The 19904-nt window shown below is 39.0% G+C and overlaps 1 pseudogene; it reads left to right on the top strand.

Annotated features, from left to right (window-relative positions):
- LOC136152328 (large ribosomal subunit protein uL22-like) overlaps nucleotides 1-14126 on the top strand; it is a 28002-nt pseudogene extending 13876 nt beyond the window's left edge.
- Nucleotides 14127-19904: the final 5778 nt, after the last annotated feature.

The raw sequence follows: 19904 nt of genomic DNA, 5'->3' as shown, positions 1-19904 counted from the left end.
AATTTGGCAATTAGTAGTAGTAATAATAATAATAATATTGTAAAGTAACTAGCCTCCAACTAATAAAAATAAAAAAATAAAAAAAAGAATACAAGCAAAATAATAATAATAATTGACAGGGCTGATTTGAGGATCGTATGACAGAAATTTTGATAGTGGTATTTATAGTATGAAATGAATGTTGATTGTTAACTTTAAATATATTCAGTAATCTAGAAAGAAAACAATTATTTTTCTACTTATTCAGAATGGTGATGACACAGTAACTTTGTGATTATTACCTAAATGTACAAGCCTGTAATACAACCAGAAACATGATGGGTATTAAAACTGAGGGCCAGAAATTAAAGCAGATCCTGAATGTAGTGAGGGATACATTCTAAGATCTTTGTGAATCTACTGACTGGCTAAGCTCTTGATTTTCTCTCAAATCACATTTTAGTCAGGCCACATGCCATATCCCTGAGACTATCCCCATGTGAGTAGTTGAAACACTGACTAGAACATTCCAGTCATACTTTATCACAAGGAGTGGGGTATTCTTGTTCATGTCTGGGTCAAATCATCACTAAACTAGACATTTTACTCTTTAATGTCCCTAAACTTCTATTAGTATCTCAGTAGGAGCCATTGTTCTTTTAAATTCCTTGATATCTGCTTCACATTCAACCTCAATATTATGCTTTCTTTTTAGGGGGAATATAAAAGAAAATGTTTGCTTTTATTTGTTACAGTTTTTTAAAATCTTTTTAAAAGAATTATTATGGAAGTTTATATATTACCTAGGTGAGACAATTTCATTCTCTGGTGGATGACTCAAATTCAAGCCTTTGCAAAATGACAAATATCATCTAATACATCCTAAAATCTCTAAAGTCCTGACCATTGAATCTTCAGTGCCAAAGTCTACTACCATATCTAACAGCTCACCATGAACAATTTCCTTATTAGTTCAATTTCCCTGTTTTTAATCACACCTCTCTTCAAAACTCCAACATCTCTGCTTTCTCCCTTTTAGTCGATAATCTCACTTATTTAATTAACTGAGAAAATGAAAATAACCCTATTTCCCAAAACCAATTACTGACCCATCCAGTGACTTCTGTCCTGAAAGCAACCCCCATGCCCGCCTACGTCACCATTTCCTCTTCTCTCCTGAACTGTGCCCACCAGCAGGCAAAGCGGCTGAATTCTCCCCACATCTGAGTCCCTTTTTTGACCACGACTCCTTTTCCTTTTCTGCCCCATTAGTCTCATCTGCTTCTCTTCTAAACTGCTGCCAGTGCTTAATGTATCTCCTCTCATACACTCTCCTGAACCTACCCTAGCCTGGCTGAAATTCCTACCACACCAAATATCCTGTCCTGACTAACAATGACTTCCATCTTGCAAGATCAGATAAGTGCTTTCTATGTCCTCACATTTCTCAAATGATTCCCTTACTCAAACAGTATTTTCACAATTGATGGTTACTTTCTTCTTCAAAATCTCTTGTCTCTTAAGTTTCTGAGAAACCCCACTCTTCTGATGTACTTTCTGATATTTTAACTGCACTTTCTTAAGTCTTCTTTGTTGAACTTTTTCCCCAACCTAAATGTTAGACTAGCCAAGAGGTTGACCTCATATTCTTTCTCTTCTCTGTTTACACAGACTCCCTTGATTGTATCTTATATCCGTTTTCTTCTCCAAGTACACATACTTCACCTACTATTATGGCTTTAAAGAAAATGTAAGTGTAGATGAATAGTAAATTCATATAGTAGGTCTCTAGCTTTTCCTGAGGTCCACACTTGCAAAGCCAGCTGCTACTTAAGATTTTCATGAAAAATGTATACTAGGCACCTCAAATTTAACACAACAAAAACAAGGTTCATTTTTATCAACGGATAAGCCATTTTTCCCTAGTCGTCTCCATCCAAGTAAATGACACCCCTTCCTATGAGGTTATTCAAACCAAAAGCCAAGCAGTCACCTATGACTGTTCTCTTTCCTTCACATCTCATATCTAGTTCACCAGCTAAGTCAATTTGGCTTTGTACTGAGATTATAATCTTGCTCATTTCTCTCTGTATCAACTATATCACTTCAGCGCAGGCCACTCTTTTTCTAACTTGATTTTAGCTATAGCCGCCCTACTGGTGCCTTTGCTTCTCCCCTTATCCACAGTCAACGCATTGTCCATTTAGTCTGTGTCTGATGGCATAACTCTTCTTGAGACCTTCTAATGCCTTGACATTGCTTTTAAAACAGAATGTGTGCAAACTAAACAAAATTCAACTTTCTCACATGAAAATAAATTTCATTTTTGTTAAAGAACAGAGATTATGGATATATAAACTATATATGTTTATATGGACATGTATACATACACATAGCAAGATACTGAATAAATCAAGTCAAGTTAAACTATTGTTTTTATTTCTTATAATAAATTATTATCTTTAATTAAAAGCCAGCTGATAAGTACACAAAGAAGAATAAAAAGGTGTCATAAAATGTTAAGATAACATGATATTTCTAAGAGCTTTTGTGTTTTGAATTAATTTCTTCAGATTAAGTACCCAGGTTCCAAGAAACGGCCATTCCTTCAGCCACCCATCCCTCATTAGAGTGACTTGAACAGGAAAAAAAATGTATATATATGAATGAAGTAATGACATATACATATATCAAGTATACACACATATATATATAAATATATATGAAGTAATGATCTGACTCAACAAATTTTTCTATTAGTAGTCAGTCCCTTTTTGCTAGTCTCCAAGTCAAGACTCTTCATGTTATCCAACAGTGGAATGGAAGGGACCCAAGAAGTGACAATCTACATTATAAAGCTTTCAAAGGAAATTTAAACTCTTGCTTATTTACTCATCTGTGCATATCCTCTATTAACTGATGTAAAATTTATCAAAATAATCAAATCTCCAAGAAATCATAAAGGGTGTGAAAATCATCACTCACAAACAATGCCTTTTTTCTTCATAGACATTCCTAGCTCCTGGTGAGTCTGAGACTTTTCTAATCCTCCTGAGTGTGTGAATAAGGGCACATTATTCAGAGCTAAAACATTCCACCTTCCCAAGCATTTCAATTTGAAATCAAGATAGTGCTCCAGTGTTTGTTCAGTAACCATTAAATGTCCCACCACTGGAAAGGATTTCTGTACTACATCGTGTACTGGGCTTTGGGCCAAAAACTTCCCACTGTAGATGTTCCCATTGGCCTCTATAAGGGAGAAATAATTTTACCCTAAACTTTAATTAGGAAGAAAATGGTGATAAAACTGGTTAGCCCTTTCCTCCCATGCTGGGCAAAGCAACCATCACATCTCTAAATGAATAAAACTCTGTACCTAAAATTTTGCCATTGACTACTGAAGTAATGAGAGCTATTTCCCTCCTGGCTGGCTTTCCCCATCTCAGATTCCTTTCCCTCACGGGGGATGGGGCCAACCCACCATGAGGCAAGGCCACTCTCGTTCTCCCGCTGCAACAACTGTTGGGACCGAGCCATGGAGGAGACACTGCGGGAAAGCAATCAAGACAACAGAGTGAGTTAATTTTGTGCTGTCAGAATAAAGCTTCACAACTCACGGGTGTGAGGAACTGACAAGGAAACCTTGCAGTCAAATCAGCTTCTCTGCTCATCAAAGAGCCCCTTCATCCCTGGAAATGATATAAACTTCAAACCCAATCACAATCTGGTTCATTTCCTGTTGCGCAAAGGAACTCATTCATAACTTTCATTTTAATGGTTTTAACATAAACAGTCTCCTCGCCATCATAAATTCACCAGTTCAGATTTGAAAGATAAACTCTGTAACAATGGTTAATAATTTCAAAGGATATGTTTATAAGAGGAAGCTCATCATTGTGTGGGAGTGTGTGTGTGTGTGTGTGTATAAATGGTGTAAATGGTGGGGGAGAGAGACAGTGGAAAGAAAGGGAAGGGAAACTTCCTACAAAATGAAATTGTTTCGCAGAACAGAAACACTTCCCAGCAACCCAAGTAGATCAGCCATAAATAAATTTCAAATGAACACCTCAGTAGGCAACTCTGAACCCTCACAGGCTGATCTGTTAACTCTATACCATCCTTCTGGGTTATGGGGTCGCAAAGAGTCGGATACAACTGAGTGACTGAACAACAACAATAACAATCCCATACTTCCAGTAACTCTCTATTACTCATATCAACAGTCGAGATATTTAGAACAGACATTAGAATATCTGGCTCATAAATCCCGTCTCAGTCAAAGCATGTGGTGACTTACATAACCTAGGAGGGCCATGCATTTTGGCTTGTGTGACTCAATGACCCACTAGTGACTTTATTTTACCACCTCCTCCCTGTGACTAAAGAGAAATAGTAGCAAAATTAATGGCAAAATAGCTGCATAAAATATGTAGCCTGAGCTGTGATAATGTATCTAATTACAGTCCAAGAAGTCCTCATGAATATAATGCTCAAAGAAGGAACTCGTTCCTTTAATTATATATGCAGGAAAGATGGCTAAGGGTCTGAGAACACTGATTATTGTCATTTTATACTTTTGAGGAAGCCTGGTAAATTGCCCATTAGGGATTAAATATAAAGAGCATAGACTGTAGTTCTTGCTTCTATTTATGATGCAGTAATTATATAGATGTAAATATATTTCAGTGCCATTTCTTTTTTGCTCGAGTACCTCCATCTGCATCATGGTGTTTAAGTTGTACTTTTTCTATATTCTTTACTTTGACATGGCCAAAATAATCTACAATGTACATCTATATTTGATGCTTTCTTGTCTAAAATGCAAACAGAATCCTTTAAAAGCTAGTTTTCTGGGCATAAAGAATCACTAGTACTCAGCAAGCAGGTGGCAGATAAGCTCACGGAGTTATCATGCCTATTTGTACATGGTATATGAATCTTCCAAATGAACAGGAACAACCTAGCTGAATCACTGAGATTCTCCTTGGGATGACAAAAATGCAAATTACACACATGCAATTTTCAACAGTGCAAGTACTGGCAAATATTAGTGCAACAAATACAAATCAAATTCAGAGTACTTTTCAGTACACTATTCAGCTACACTATAAGCTAATTCTAAACGTGACATGCCCTTGAGAATAAAATATTTTAACAAATTAATTTTATTTGGGTTGATTCTACTGCAGCCTTTTCTTGCAAGAGAAATGCACTCCAGATATATATATCACAATTTGTTTCCATCTTTGTTGGATGAGTAGAAGTAAAATACAATTTGGGAAGAAGAAAAGAAAAACAAAAAATCTTTTCCCAGGGTCATGCTAAGAATACAACAATTTTATAGAGACACAGACATGCTGGTATGTAAGTTCCAGTTTGGCAAACTTGAACAAAGCCAAAGATGGATGAATCCTGTCCCCAACACACCTTAAAAGTTGTCACTAATCAAAAAACAGATGTGTTGATTTTAGCTCTATTCAAAACATTTATAAATTCTTCATAAGATTTTGTTTGGGGATCCTAAAGAAAGCAATGATGTTTTAGTTAAATCCTCAGTATTTTTCTGATTCACTTAATGTTAACAAGGCCATAGATAAGAAGTACATGTGAATTATAAGAAGAGAAATGTAAATATATGTGAGATGAGAATATAAAAGGAAGTTAAAGGTCTTAGAATAAGGTCAGTCTTAATTATTTTAAGTCATAAACTTTTCCAGCTCCAAGCCTTTCCCCTTTCTTTTGCTCAACCCTGTTAAAAAGTGTGGGAAAACAGCTGTCTGTTGTGGTTTTAAAAGCAGGAGAGTTACTAGTGTCTAACAAACTGTGAAGAGATGTGTGATGTGTCATAATGTGTAGGCAGCATTTGGGTTGATTAATCCTCCTTTGGCTGATTCAGACTCCCTTACATGCAAGCTCGGAAAGAAAATTGAGGCCATACAGTATGCTTTATCAGGCTGTTATTTACACATTAACACATCCCACATACAAGGGGTAACCAGTGCTTTAAAAAACATAACATTAGTTTTAACATTGAGATGCAACACAGCTTGTCCCTTCAAAAAAAAAAAAAAAAGTTCACGGTTACCCAAAAGAATGAGATTGTAAAGTAAGCCATAATTATTAAATGTCTTATAAAAACATTCTTTCACTTAAATGTTAGACACAGCATGACGAAAATAAAAACAGATCAAACTTCAGAGCACTTTTAAAAAGAGTACCAAAACTCACCCCACCATAAAACCTCAAAGTCAACCTATTTAATCCATAGTGGAGTGGGGATGAGCACACACACATGGAGTGGCATTTATACAAATTCGATTTCTTATTCAGTGGGCTTTGACTCTGACAGGTGGGAATGGATGGAGGGAATGGGAAGATATCCTCTAATTTATCTTGTTAAACATTTCCCCAGGGTGTGCAACAGGTTTCCCAGGTGGCTCAGTGATAAAAAGTCTGCCTGCTGATGCAAGAGACATGTGTTTGATCCCTGGGTCAGAAAGATCCCCTGGAGAATGAAAGGGCAACCCAGTATTATTATTTCCAACCTGGAAAATTCCACAGACAGAGGAGTCTGCGGGCTACTGTCTATGGGGTCACAATCTTGTTACCCATTTCTCCAGCTTATGAGGCAACAAGCTTAATGCAAAAGCCCGACTCTGGAGATATAAGGGCAATATAGGAATTTTTCAACGATAATTTTTATATGTGATGTTTGTCTCATGTTCTTATTTTAAAACAGAACTTTCTCATTAGATGTGATTCTACCATAGTATGTATTTACCTTAAAGTATTTAAATAGAATTTCTGGTGCTTACATTTAACATCTCAACTGATTGAAAGTGTTTCTTTTTTCTCGTCAGATATTATTTCTGACAAATTGCTTGCTGTTAAAATTTGGAAAACAACTCTTCCAACAGTCTCAAGTTAAAGAAGCTCCTCAACAGACTGTTTGAACTACTGTTAATTCGTCAGACTCCCAAAAATGAGTTCCATCTGAAAGAACTTTCACTAGTGATTTCATCTACCTCATATCTAGAATCCCATTTTCCTCTCCCCTGCCCTCCCGCTGCTCCTCCAACTTTAAATCTGTCTCCTGATTCTTCTACAAGGAATGTCTTCCGCCTCTGTGTATCACAGCTACCAGCCATTTCTTGGGGCCTAATAAGCCCAAGAACAAAGTCAGTGGAGGTGATGGAATTCCAGCTGAGCTATTTCAAATCCTAAAAGATGATGCTGTGAAAGTTCTGCACTCAATATGTCAGCAAATTTGGAAAACTCGGCAGTGGCCACAGGACTGGAAAAGGTCAGTTTTCATTCCAATCCCAAAGAAAGGCAATGCCAAAGAATATCAAACTACCACACAATTGCAGTCATCTCACACACTAATAAAGTCATGCTCAAAATTCTCTAAGCCGGGCTTCAGCAACACGTTAACTGTGAACTTCCAGATGTTCAAGCTGGTTTTAGAAAAGGCAGAGGAACCAGAGATCAAATTGCCAACATCCGCTGGATCAGTAAAAAAGCAAGAGTTTCAGAACAGCATCTCTTTCTGCTTTATTGACTATGCCAAAGCCTTTAACTGTGTGGATCACCACAAACTGTGGGAAATTCTGAAGGAGATGGGAATCCCAGACCACCTGACCTGCCTCTTGAGAAACCTCTATGCAGGTCAGGAAGCAATAGTTAGAACTGGACATGGAACAATAGACTGGTTCCAAATAGGAAAAGGAGTTATATCAAGGCTGTATATTTTTACCCTGCTTATTTAACTTATATGCAGAGTACATCATGAGAAATGCTGGGCTGGAGGAAGCACAAGCTGGAATCAAGATTGCTGGGAGAAATATCAATAACCTCAGATATGCAGATGACACCACCCTTATGGCAGAAAGTGAAGAACTAAAGAGCTTCTTGATGAAAGTGAAAGAGGAGAGTGAAAAAGTTGGCTTAAAACTCAACATTCAGAAAACTAAGATCATGGCATCCAGTCCCATCACTTCATGGCAAACAGATGGGGAAACCGTGGAAACAGTGGCTGTTTATTTTGGGGGGCTCTAAACTCACTGCAGATGGTGATTGCAGCCATGAAATTAAAAGACACTTACTCCTTGGAAGGAAAGTTATGACCAACCTAGACAACATACTAAAAAGCAGAGACATTACTTTGCCAACAAAGGTCGGTCTAGTCAAGCCTATGGTTTTTCCAGTGGTCATGTATGGATGTGAGAGTTGGACTCTAAAGAAAGATGAGCACTGAAGAATTAATGCTTTTGAACTGTGGTATTGGAGAAGTACTCTTGAGAGTCCCTTGGACTGCAAGGAGATCTAACCAGTTCATCCTAAAGGCGATCAGTCCTGGGTGTTCATTGGAAGGACTGATGCTGAAGCTGAAACTCCAATACTTTGGCCACCTGATGTGAAGAGCTGACTCATTTGAAACGACCCTGATTCAGGGAAGGATTGAGGGCAGGAGGAGAAGGGGACGACAGAGGATGAGATGGTTGGATGGCATCACCGACTCGATGGACATGGGTTTGGGTAGACCCCGGGAGTTGGTGATGGACAGGGAGGCCTGGCGTGCTGCGGTTCATGATGTCTCAAACAGTGGACATGATTGAGAGACTGAACTGAACTGAACTGAACTGAAGCCCGAGAAAGGAGGGAAGGTAGCACAGTACTTCTGTAATCAACAGAGTCTGTTTCAAGATATTGGGCTAAATATAAAGAATTGCTCCTAAGAACAATTAGGTTACACAGGAGACAAAGTGAAAGGGAAAGTTGCTCAGTCACGTCCAACTTTTTGGGACCCCATGGACTATACATATACAGTCCATGGAATTCTCCAGACCAGAATACTGGAGTTTGTAGCTGTTCCCTTCTCCAGGGGATCATCCAAACCCTCAAAGCCAGGTCTGCCTCATTGCAGGTAAATTCTTTACCAGCTGAGCCACCAGGAAAGCCCAAAAGGAGACAAACAGGGACACAAATGTGTGGGCCGGCCTGCAAAGAACCAGAGCATGCTGGCTCCACCTGGAACAGACAGTCCATCAGCCAGCTCCTAAGCCCCAGCTTATTGCCTTCTGCGAACTTAAACTGCCTCTGCCAGTGTTGACCACGTTCCAGGAAAGGTCAAAACTTCAGATGATTCTATGAAATCTCCCAGCACTTAAATATTGGAAACTATTTTTTAAAGTTTTAAAACACTGTTCAGAGCAGATATAATGTTACAGATTACATCTAGTGAATGGAACACTGTTTCAGTGGGCAAAGAGCTATTCATCGTTATCATGAGCTATATACAGGTTAGGTGAACCTCGCAAATGAATAGAGACTATCTATTTTAGTTGTTACTTGAATTATATGCATCCGTATATGGCTAACAGGGGCTTCTCTGGTGGCTCAGCAGTAAAAAATCTGCCTACAATGCAGGAGACATGACGGAAGCCATGTGTTTAATCCCTGTATCGGGAAGATCCCCTGGAGAAAGAAATGGCAACCCACTCCAGTGTTCTTGCCTGGAGAATTCCATGGATAGAGGAGCCTGGCGGACTATAGTCCATGGGGCTGCAGAAGAGTTGGACATGACTTAGCAACCCAAATAATAAACAACATAATGGCTAACAGGTTTCAAGACCTCTCATGTGATTTTACCCTGCTAGTTATCACTATTTATAATCCTCTGTTTCTAACCTTCAAAAATAAAATCAATTTAAAATAGAATTTTAAGGGGCAAATACATTTAATTTGTTCTCCTTAAATCACATATAGAATTTCAGGTTCATGTCCCCCATATTGAGGGACATTCAGAATTCCAAGATGTCTTATGATTCCCCTAGGGAATTATGGTCATTCTCTTGGTCACCTCTTACTCCGAAATACAACTGCTGACACTTGTATTATCCTCACATTGGTCACTATTCCTCTCACTCAAGGCCGTCTTCAAATGCAAGGCCATTGCATGTACAGACTCTTAAGACTAAAAAAGGGGAACTCAGTACACCCAACACAGAAAAGGAATCTAAAAAATAGTGGACATTGTTTTTATTAAGGGTCTTCTGCCACAAATACCGACGATAGGTCCTGGGGAGCCCAGAGAATTGAGTTTGGGGATGTGAAGGGGGAGTCAGCAAAGGAGACTGAGAGGTGGCCAGTGAGTCAGAAGAACCAGGAGCTTAGCCTGGAAGTTGAATTCCTAAGTTGAGAAAGTGAAAGTGAAGTCATGTCCAACTCTTTGCAACCCCATGGACTGTAGCCTACCAGGCTCCTCCATCCATGGGATTTTCCAGGCAAGGGTACTGGAGTGGGTTGCCATTTCCTTCTCCAGGGGATCTTCCCAACCAGGGATCAAACCTGGGTCTCTGGCATTGCAGGCGGATTCTTTACCGTCTGAGCCACCAGAGAAGTCAACTTCTTTTCTTTTATTTTTATTGGAGTATAACTGCTTTGTAGTGCTGTGTTAGTTCCTGTTGTACAACAAAGTGAATCAGCTATATATGCACATATATCCCCACCCTTTGGGGCACTTAACTTTTTTAGGGAAAAAATTATCTACTAATAGAACCACTGTTGTGAAGATTAGAAGATAAGCGTGAATAAAACAATTCACTTATGTATCCAACATATGCTCAGTACTCAAGGAATTTTCCTTCCACACTTCACTCCCTGCCTGCCTCTTCTCTCCAACTTTCAATCTTCATTTCTCCTCCCTGAATCTCTTCTCAGTCCAAAGAGAAGCAATTTCCTCTCAGTTACCTCAGATCACCAATGGCATTTTTTATTATATTGTTTTTCAAATTTTTTAAAATTTAAAGTAGAAAACTAAATATACCTTTTTAATGCCAACAAATGTCTCCCTGACTTTGTTCTGAATTAGAACACACCTTTACGAGCAGAATCTCACAATTATCTGTATGAGTACCACCTTTTCTATTTCTACTTGACCAGCATTCCTCAGGGTAAGACTCTGAAACCCTGCAAACTCTAAACAACTGGTACTCTTTCTCTAACCACCCATTTTCCCCTACATTTCATTTCCAAATCCTTTCATTTTTCCAAATGCTTCTTCCTTTCTTCCCATCTCAGACTCTGGCCTTTATCACAAATTGCAAGAAAATTACCTTAGCAAGTTTTGCTTTTCTCCAGTTCACCACTTCTGCCATTAGCCTTTAAAACATTCACTCCTTTAGAAGTGATAATCTTGTCTGTGACAAAACTCATAGTGAATAGAATCCACAATAATTTAAGGAAGATGCTTTAGCTGTGAGAAGACCTTAACATAATCTCGTTTCCCATGGCAAACATAATTTCCATAAAAACTCATAGAAAGACCAAAATAACACAAGGTTTTAAACAACCAGATTTCTTGGTCACAATTTGAATGAACCAGATTTTCAAAACTAAACATATACCTGAAGACTGAGAAATGTTGATGTCATTGCTCATTATTTCCAAATAATTAAATGCTGAGGTATTCTGTTTCTGAGTAAACGTGAAACAGTTGTTTCTTTGGATTGTTAACAGAAGCATGATGCTGTGTTTAGGAATGTTTTGTAAGGAAAGGAAATGGAAGGTCTCTTGTATAGAAACATAGACAAGAACGATATAGATTTAAATACTAAATTATCCCGGTTGACAGATATTAATAAATTTGGCTTTGAGAATCACTGTGGCATCTCAGATTCATCTTGAATGTCAACAGATCATGAATACTGCATCACCAAATGACTTTCCTGGAATGTTTTCAAGATTGATCATACACATTTCTGTTCTTAGCACATCACAGATGGAAAGAATAAATGGAATCTGATTCCCTTTTCCAGATTTGGGAGGCAACCAGTCCTCGGGATTTCTGAAGTTCACAGAGAAGAGTCACCCTAAGCTCAATGCTGTGATTGCTCCAAAAAGGGTCTTAGCCTAGAGCACTGTGGGGGTCAGGAGAGGCCTTTGCAGAAGGGGTATTCAGAAAAAAGAGAACGAAAAAAGTTGTTTTCAGCTGCTAATAGGCTATATATTTCAATAATCTCCATTAGAAAACATATTGCTTTTCCAACTTGTTTTCCGTTAGAGCAGGCTTACATTTGTGATCATAACTTTTCTTATCTTGTGCACTACGGAAGCTTTTTGAGTAAACACAGGGTAAGAAATGAATTATTGCAATTATTTCTGATTTACTTCCCTATACACCTCAGAAAGGCAAACTTTACCATATACAAAGTGCAATCATTTGAAATTGGAGTTAACACAAAAAAGCAGAAGTGCACAGAATGATATAAGAAGACAGGGCTAAGTGCACCTGCCCAAAACATTCTCCTTTCACCTAAACTGTCACTTCCATTCGTGTACATCCTAAAACTCCACCTTATTTGCACTGAAAGTCAAACTCACTCAGTCATGTCCAACTCTTTACATACTCCATCCAGGCCAGAATACTGGAGTGGGTAGCTATTCCCTTCTCCAGGGGATCTTCCCAACCCAGGGATTGAACTCAGGTCTCCAGCACTGTAGGCGGATTCTTTACCAGCTAAACCACCAGGAAAGCCAAAACTCCACCTAGTTTGTATTAATAAACACTAATTTCCAATAGATGAGTCTTTAAAAGTTACTGTTAAGAATATATGGATATATCAGGTTTAAGGTTGACTTGAACAGTGTTTTCAACATTTATAATAAATAATAGTAGAAAAATAACCAGAAAATTTTGATTGATCATAAGTAGTACATGATTAAAAATCTGAAAAGACTTTCCAAAAATAATTTCATAGTCTTCTTTAATCAAATGTCAATACCAGAAAAAAATTCTTTGTGGTTCTCTGGACCACACTGGAAAAAAACTGGATTAAATTGTAAGAAGCATAAACATGTCTTCCAGATCCAATGACTTTTAAAAAATTATTTTCAATTTTATGCTCATCATAAAAATAAGTTTCTTGCTAAATGCATCTTCCTGTAAACCTTATCAACCATTGTTTATCATTTATTCTGGGTGCTTCCAATCTGGAGTGAACAAAAGGCATTCATTCTATATATCCTGGAAGGCGTTAAGTTCCACTAAATGCAATTGCTCTTTTAGTAACTCAAAATTATCAAAGATCAGCAATTTCGTATTACTCAGCCTAGAGAAGTGGATAGGAGTGGTTAATAAATGTAATTAAACAAATCAGTTATCTTTACTTTTTTAGATTTTAAAGGTTGACACATTATAAGCTCACAAAAATTACTGATTACTCCATGGTGACCAAAAGTCATAAATGCTATTAAATATACTTTTATTTAATAAAACTGATAATTATTTAATAAACATAATTTGATAATAGCAGCTTTAAATTTGCCCTATCAGTAGTTCAAACAACTTAAACGTTGAAAAATAGAACTTTCTTCCTTTTAATAAATTCAACATAATTCTCAAAAGCTCATTTCTTATAGCAGAAGGAAGTAATTTAGATAATAAACATATTCACTTCCTGTTTGTATAAAATTTGATGAGATAGTCAATCAAATTCAGAGTCCTCTCTCTCTCCACTCTCCTTTTAGTAATCAAAACTTCGTCTTACTGTTGCTTGTCTGATAAGTGGCCTGACATGACCTCTAAAAGTGGTTCACTATTCACCTGACCCAGAAAACTCCACAAAATCATGCAAACCACAAAGCTGAAATCTTCGTTTTCATTTTAGGAACACTCGTGAAACCGCCCAGATCATCACGGGTCTGCATATCTGAAAAGCCACCAAAGTATCTGAAGGATGGCCCTTTACGGAAGCAAGGTGTACCACTCCATCATTACAACGGTGAAGCTGGGAGGTGTGCACTGGCCAAACAGCGGGGCTGGACACAGGGTCAGTGGCCCAAAGAGTGCTGAATTTCTACTGCACATGCTCAAAAGTGCAGAGAGTAATACTGAATTTAAAGGCTTAGAGGCAGATTCTCTAGTCATTGAACACATCCAGGTAAGACAAAGCCCCCAAAGACGTGGCACAGAAATTACAGAGCTCGTGGTCCAGTCAACCCATACATGAGCACTCCCTGTCACAATGACATGATCCTTACTGAAAAAGAACAGATTGTTCCTAATCTAGTAAGAGGAGGCTGCACAGAAGAAAAAGATATACCAGAAGAAACTGAAGCAACAAAAACTTATGGCCTGGGAATAAATGATACAATTAAGTAAAAAAGTTTTTAAAAGTCTGACTGTTGTGACTTTGAGGAAGGAGGGTTCACTGTGCATATACTTATTATAGGGGAGGAAGAAGATCCTCAACCCTCTTAGGGTCCCTGTTGCTAGTCACTCTGTCCTGTCCAACTCTTTGCAACCCAATGGACTGTAGCCCACCAGGCTTCTCTGTCCATGGAGTTCTCCAGGCAAGAATACTAGAGTGGGTTGCCATGCCCTTCTCCAGGGGATCTTCCCAACCTAGGGTCCAGAGTTGAGTCTGAAAATTAAACTGAAAAAGAAAGAGTAACAGGAGAAAGGCATATAATTTTATTGAATTTTTACATATACACGGGTGTTCACAAAAGAATAAAGATTCTGAAGAAATGACAAGAATGGGAAGCTTTTATACCTTTACAACAAAAACAATATATTTGTGAAGAACTGACAAGACAAAGGGGTTTGGGTCAAGGATAGCAAATGAAGAAGTAACTAGGAAGGTAAGAGCTGATTTAACAAGCATTGTTTGACCCCAAATTCCCAATCCTTATGACAAGATTATCTTCCCCCTTCTGGTACAGTGAGGTATCTTTCACATGAGAGTTTTATAATTTGTTTCAGAGAAGAAGGATGAGAGGGTGAGGAGTCAGAGTGACCTTCCTGCTTCTGCCACCTTTTAAGAACTCCTTCGTGTATGGTATTTCATATGCCAAGATGCCACATTTGGGGGTAGCATGTTCTGAATCCCACTATTACACTCAGGAATCCATCACTGATTAATTTTTCCATTCTACCTGGCAGGGATGGCAGTGCAACACTCAGAGGATCCTAGCAGGCTCACCCTATCAGCTCATCTCTTTCCTGATGTCCCACATCCTCCCTGCAGAAGCCAATTAGGCTTCCAGAACCACAAACGCGACCATAAAGCTCTTCATCCCTTACTATGCCAACTCCTTGGCGAGCACAGTGTCTTCAGCTCTTTACTGCTTTTTATCTCATACTTGACTCTACTGTGGACATTTTCATATCTCTTTTATATTCAGTAGGAAAATCTGAAGAGTGAGGGGGACTTATCTCTGGACTTTTTCTATTTACCTATACACTGCTAACATTTTTTCTCCATTGCAATGATTCCATGCTAGAACATTCCACAATGATGAATTTTCCTGAGGTTCCAGACAGGGTCTGGGGTAAATATCACATCTGTCCACAGACTCTCACAACTAGGAGTTTCCATCCTTCCTACTGGGTAACTGCTGGGTGGTGGTGGTCGAGGCTGATAGGAATAGAGTTCCACGCTGGTGGTTAAATTCTGTTTCCTCCCTCACTCATCCCTATTACACCCCCTTAGCTCAGAAATAGTTATCCTTTTTGATGTAGAAATAAAATTTACTTTCTGTGTACAATGTGTATATCTTTTTCATTCATTTTTCGTCATTCTTTTGTTTATGATACAAATATTAGCTCTGAGTTTGTCAAATGTTGCTCTCCACACTCAAAACCAAATTGAGGGAATTTTAAAAATTAAACAAGTCAATATGGACACTTTCTTCTCATCCGAAATCAAAAACCATACAAAAGTTCAAATAACTATCTTTTTAGAAACAAATCACCTTTCACTGTAATGGAGACTACTGATTTAGAGAATAGTGGTAGAGCAATATTATTAATAAAATGTTAATTATCTTCATATACTCTTATTTACATAGTTTCTTTCTTGCACACATGCTATGTTGCTTTAGTCATGGCTGACTCTTGGTGTTCCTATTGACTGCAACCCGCCAGGCTTCTTTGTCCATGGAATTCTCGAGGCAAGAATACTACAGTGAATTGCCAGGCCCTTCTCCATGGCATCCTCCCAACCCAGAGATCAAGGAGGCATCTCTTATGTCTCCTGCAGTGGAAGGCAGGCTCTTTACCAGGTTCTAGCGTCACCTGCTTCATTCCGTACTCCAAGGACAAATTTGCCTTTTACTGTAGGTGTTTCTTTTTTTTTTTTTTCCAGTGGGTTTTGTCATACATTGATATGAATCGGCCATAGAGTTACACGTATTCCCCATCCCAATCCCCCCCCCTCCCACCTCCCTCTCCACCCGACTCCTCTGGGTCTTCCCAGTGCACCAGGCCCGAGCGCTTGACTCATGCATCTCACCTGGGCTGGTGATCTGTTTCACCATAGATAATATACATGCTGTTCTTTTGAAACATCCCACCCTCACCTTCTCCCACAGAGTTCAAAAGTCTGTTCTGTACTTCTATTTCTCTTTTTCTGTTTTGCATATTGGGTTATTGTTACCATCTTTCTAAATTCCACATATATGTGTTAGTATGCCGTACTGTTCTTTATCTTTCTGGCTTACTTCACTCTGTATAATGGGCTCCAGTTTCATCCATCTCATTAGAACTGATTCAAATGAATTCTTTTTAACAGCTGAGTAATATTCCATGGTGTATATGTACCACAGCTTCCTTATCCATTCGTCTGCTGATGGGCATCTAGGTTGCTTCCATGTCCTGGCTATTATAAACAGTGCTGCGATGAACACTGGGGTGCACGTGTCTCTTTCAGATCTGGTTTCCTCGGTGTGTATGCCCAGAAGTGGTATTGCTGGATCATATGGCAGTTCTATTTCCAGTTTTTTAAGAAATCTCCACACTGTTCCATAGTGGCTGTATTAGTTTGCATTCCCACCAACAGTGTAAGAGGGTTCCCTTTTCTCCACACCCTCTCCAGCATTTATTGCTTGTAGGCTTTTGGATAGCAGCCATCCTGACTGGCGTGTAATGGTACCTCATTGTGGTTTTGATTTGCATTTCTCTGATAATGAGTGATGTTGAGCATCTTTTCATGTGTTTGTTAGCCATCTGTATGTCTTCTATACATAGAAAACTATAAAACACTGATGAAAGAAATCAAAGAGGACACAAACAGATGGAGAAACATACCGTGTTCGTGGATTGGAAGAATCAATATTGTCAAAATGGCTATCCTACCCAAAGCAATCTATAGATTCAATGCAATCCCTATCAAGCTACCAACGGTATTTCTCACAGAACTAGAACAAATAATTTCACAATTTGTATGGATATACAAAAAACCTCGAATAAGCCAAAGTAATCTTGAGAAAGAAGAATGGAACTGGAGGAATCAACCTGCCTGACTTCAGACTATACTACAAAGCCACAGTCATCAAGACAGTATGGTACTGGCACAAAGACAGAAATATAAATCAATGGAACAGAATAGAAAGCCCAGAGATAAATCCACAAACCTATGGACACCTTATCTTTGACAAAGGAGGCAAGGATATACAATGGAAAAAAGACAACCTCTTTAACAAGTGGTGCTGGGAAAACTGGTCAACCACTTGTAAAAGAATGAAACTGGAACACTTTCTAACACCATACACAAAAATAAACTCAAAATGGATTAAAGATCTAAATGTAAGACCAGAAACTATAAAACTCCTAGAGGAGAACATAGGCAAAACACTCTCCGACATAAATCACAGCAAGATCTTCTATGACCCACCTCCCAGAATATGGGAAATAAAAGCAAAAATAAACAAATGGGACCTAATGAAACTTAAAAGCTTTTGCACAACAAAGGAAACTATAAGTAAGGTGAAAAGACAGCCCTCAGATTGGGAAAAAATAATAGCAAATGAGAAAACAGACAAAGGATTAATCTCAAAAAATATATAAGCAACTCCTGAAGCTCAATTCCAGAAAAATAAATGACCCAATCAAAAAATGGGCCAAAGAACTAAACAGACATTTCTCCAAAGAAGACATACAGATGGCTAGGTGTTTCTTAACTTCCTACTTTTGTATTCCAGTCCCCTATAATGAAAACAACATCTTTTTTGGGTGTTAGTTCTAGAAGGTCTAGAAGGTTGTAGGTCATCATAGAAACATTCAACTTCAGCTTCTTCAGCGTTACTGGTTGGGGCATAGGCTTGGATTACCATGATATTGAATGGTTTGCCTTGGAAACGAACAGAGATCATTCTGTCATTTTTGAAATTGCATCCAAGTACTGCAGTTTGGACTCTAGTTGACCATGATGGATACTCCATTTCTTCTAAGGGATTCCTGCCCACAGTAGTAGATATAATGGTCATCTGAGTTAAATTATCCCATTCCTGTCCATTTTAGTTCGCTGATTCCTAGAATGTCAACATTCACTCTTGCCATCTCCTGTTTGATTACTTCCAATTTGCCTTGATTCATGGACCTAACATTCCAGGTTCCTATGCAATACTGCTCTTTACAGCATCGGACCTGGCTTCTATCACCAGTCACATCCACAACTGGGTATTTTTTTTGCTTTGGCTCCATTCCTTCATTCTTTCTGTAGTTATTTCTCCACTGATCTCCAGTAGCATATTGGGCACCTACCAACCTGTTGAGTTCCTCTTTCAGTATCATATCATTTTTGCCCTTTCATACTATTCATGGGGTTCTTAAGGCAAGAATTCTGAAGTGGTTTGCGATTCCCTTCTCCAGTGGACCACATTCTGGCAGACCTCTCCACCATGAACCGACCGTCCTGGGTGGCCCCACACGGCATAGCTTAGTTTCATTGAGTTAGACAAGGCTGTGGCCTGTGATCAGATTGGCTCATTTTCTGTGATTATGGTTTCAGTGTGCCTGCCCTCTGATGCCCTCTGGCAACACCTACCATCTCACTTGGGTTTCTCTTACATTGGACATCAGGGTATCTCTTTACGGCTGCTCCAGTAAAGTGCAGCCGCTGCTCTTTACCTTGGACATGGGGCTGCTCTTCTAGGCCGCTGCCCCTGACCTCGAGTGCGGGGTAGCTCCTCTCGGCCGTCGTCCCTGGCCTCAGGCGAGGGGTAGCTCCTCACCGGCACGCTTCTGGGCGGTTCGTCCCAGCCAGCGCACTTCTAGGTCAAGCATCCGGCTTGACTTCTAGGAAGTCAAGAAACACCTGGAGTAACAGGCAAATTTGGCCTTGGAGTACAGAATGAAGCAGGGAAAAAGCTAATAGAGTTTTGCCAAGAGAACGCACTGGTCATAGCAACACCCTCTTCCAACAACACAAGAGAAGACTCTACACGTGGACATCCCCAGATGGTCAACACTGAAATCAGACTGATTATATTCTTTGCAGCCAAAGATGGAGAAGTTCTACACAGTCAGCAAAAACAAGACTGGGAGCCTGACTGTGGCTCAGATCATGAACTCCTTGTTGCCAAATTCAGACTTAAATTGAAGAAAGTAGGGAAAACGACTAGAACATTCAGGTATGACCTAAATCAAATCCCTTATGCCCATACTTGGAAGTGAGAAATAGATTTAAGGTACTAGATCTGATAGACAGTGCCTGATGAACTATGGATGGAGGTTCGTGACATTGTATAGGAGACAGGGATCAAGACCATCCCCATGGAAAAGAAATGTAATAAGGCAAAATGGCCATCTGAGAAGGCCTTAGAAATAGCTGTGAAAAGAAGAGAAAAGCAAAAGAGAAAAGAAAAGATATTCCCATCTGAATGCAGAGTTCAAGGGTAGCAAGGAAAGACAAGAAAGCCCTCCTCAGCGATCAATGCAAAGAAGTAGAGGAAAACAACAGAATGGGAAAGACTAGAGATCTCCTACAGAAAATTAGAGATACCAAGCTAACATTCCATGCAAAGATGGGCTTGATAAAGGACAGAAATGGTAGGGACCTAACAGAAGCAGAAGATATTAAGAAGAGGTGGCAAGAATACATGGAAGAATTGTACAAAATGATCTTCATGACCCAGATAAT

The sequence above is a fragment of the Muntiacus reevesi genome, chromosome 21 (genome assembly GCF_963930625.1).
Source record: "Muntiacus reevesi chromosome 21, mMunRee1.1, whole genome shotgun sequence".
Lineage (NCBI taxonomy): Eukaryota > Metazoa > Chordata > Mammalia > Artiodactyla > Cervidae > Muntiacus > Muntiacus reevesi.
This window is presented reverse-complemented; position numbering and strand designations above follow the sequence as displayed.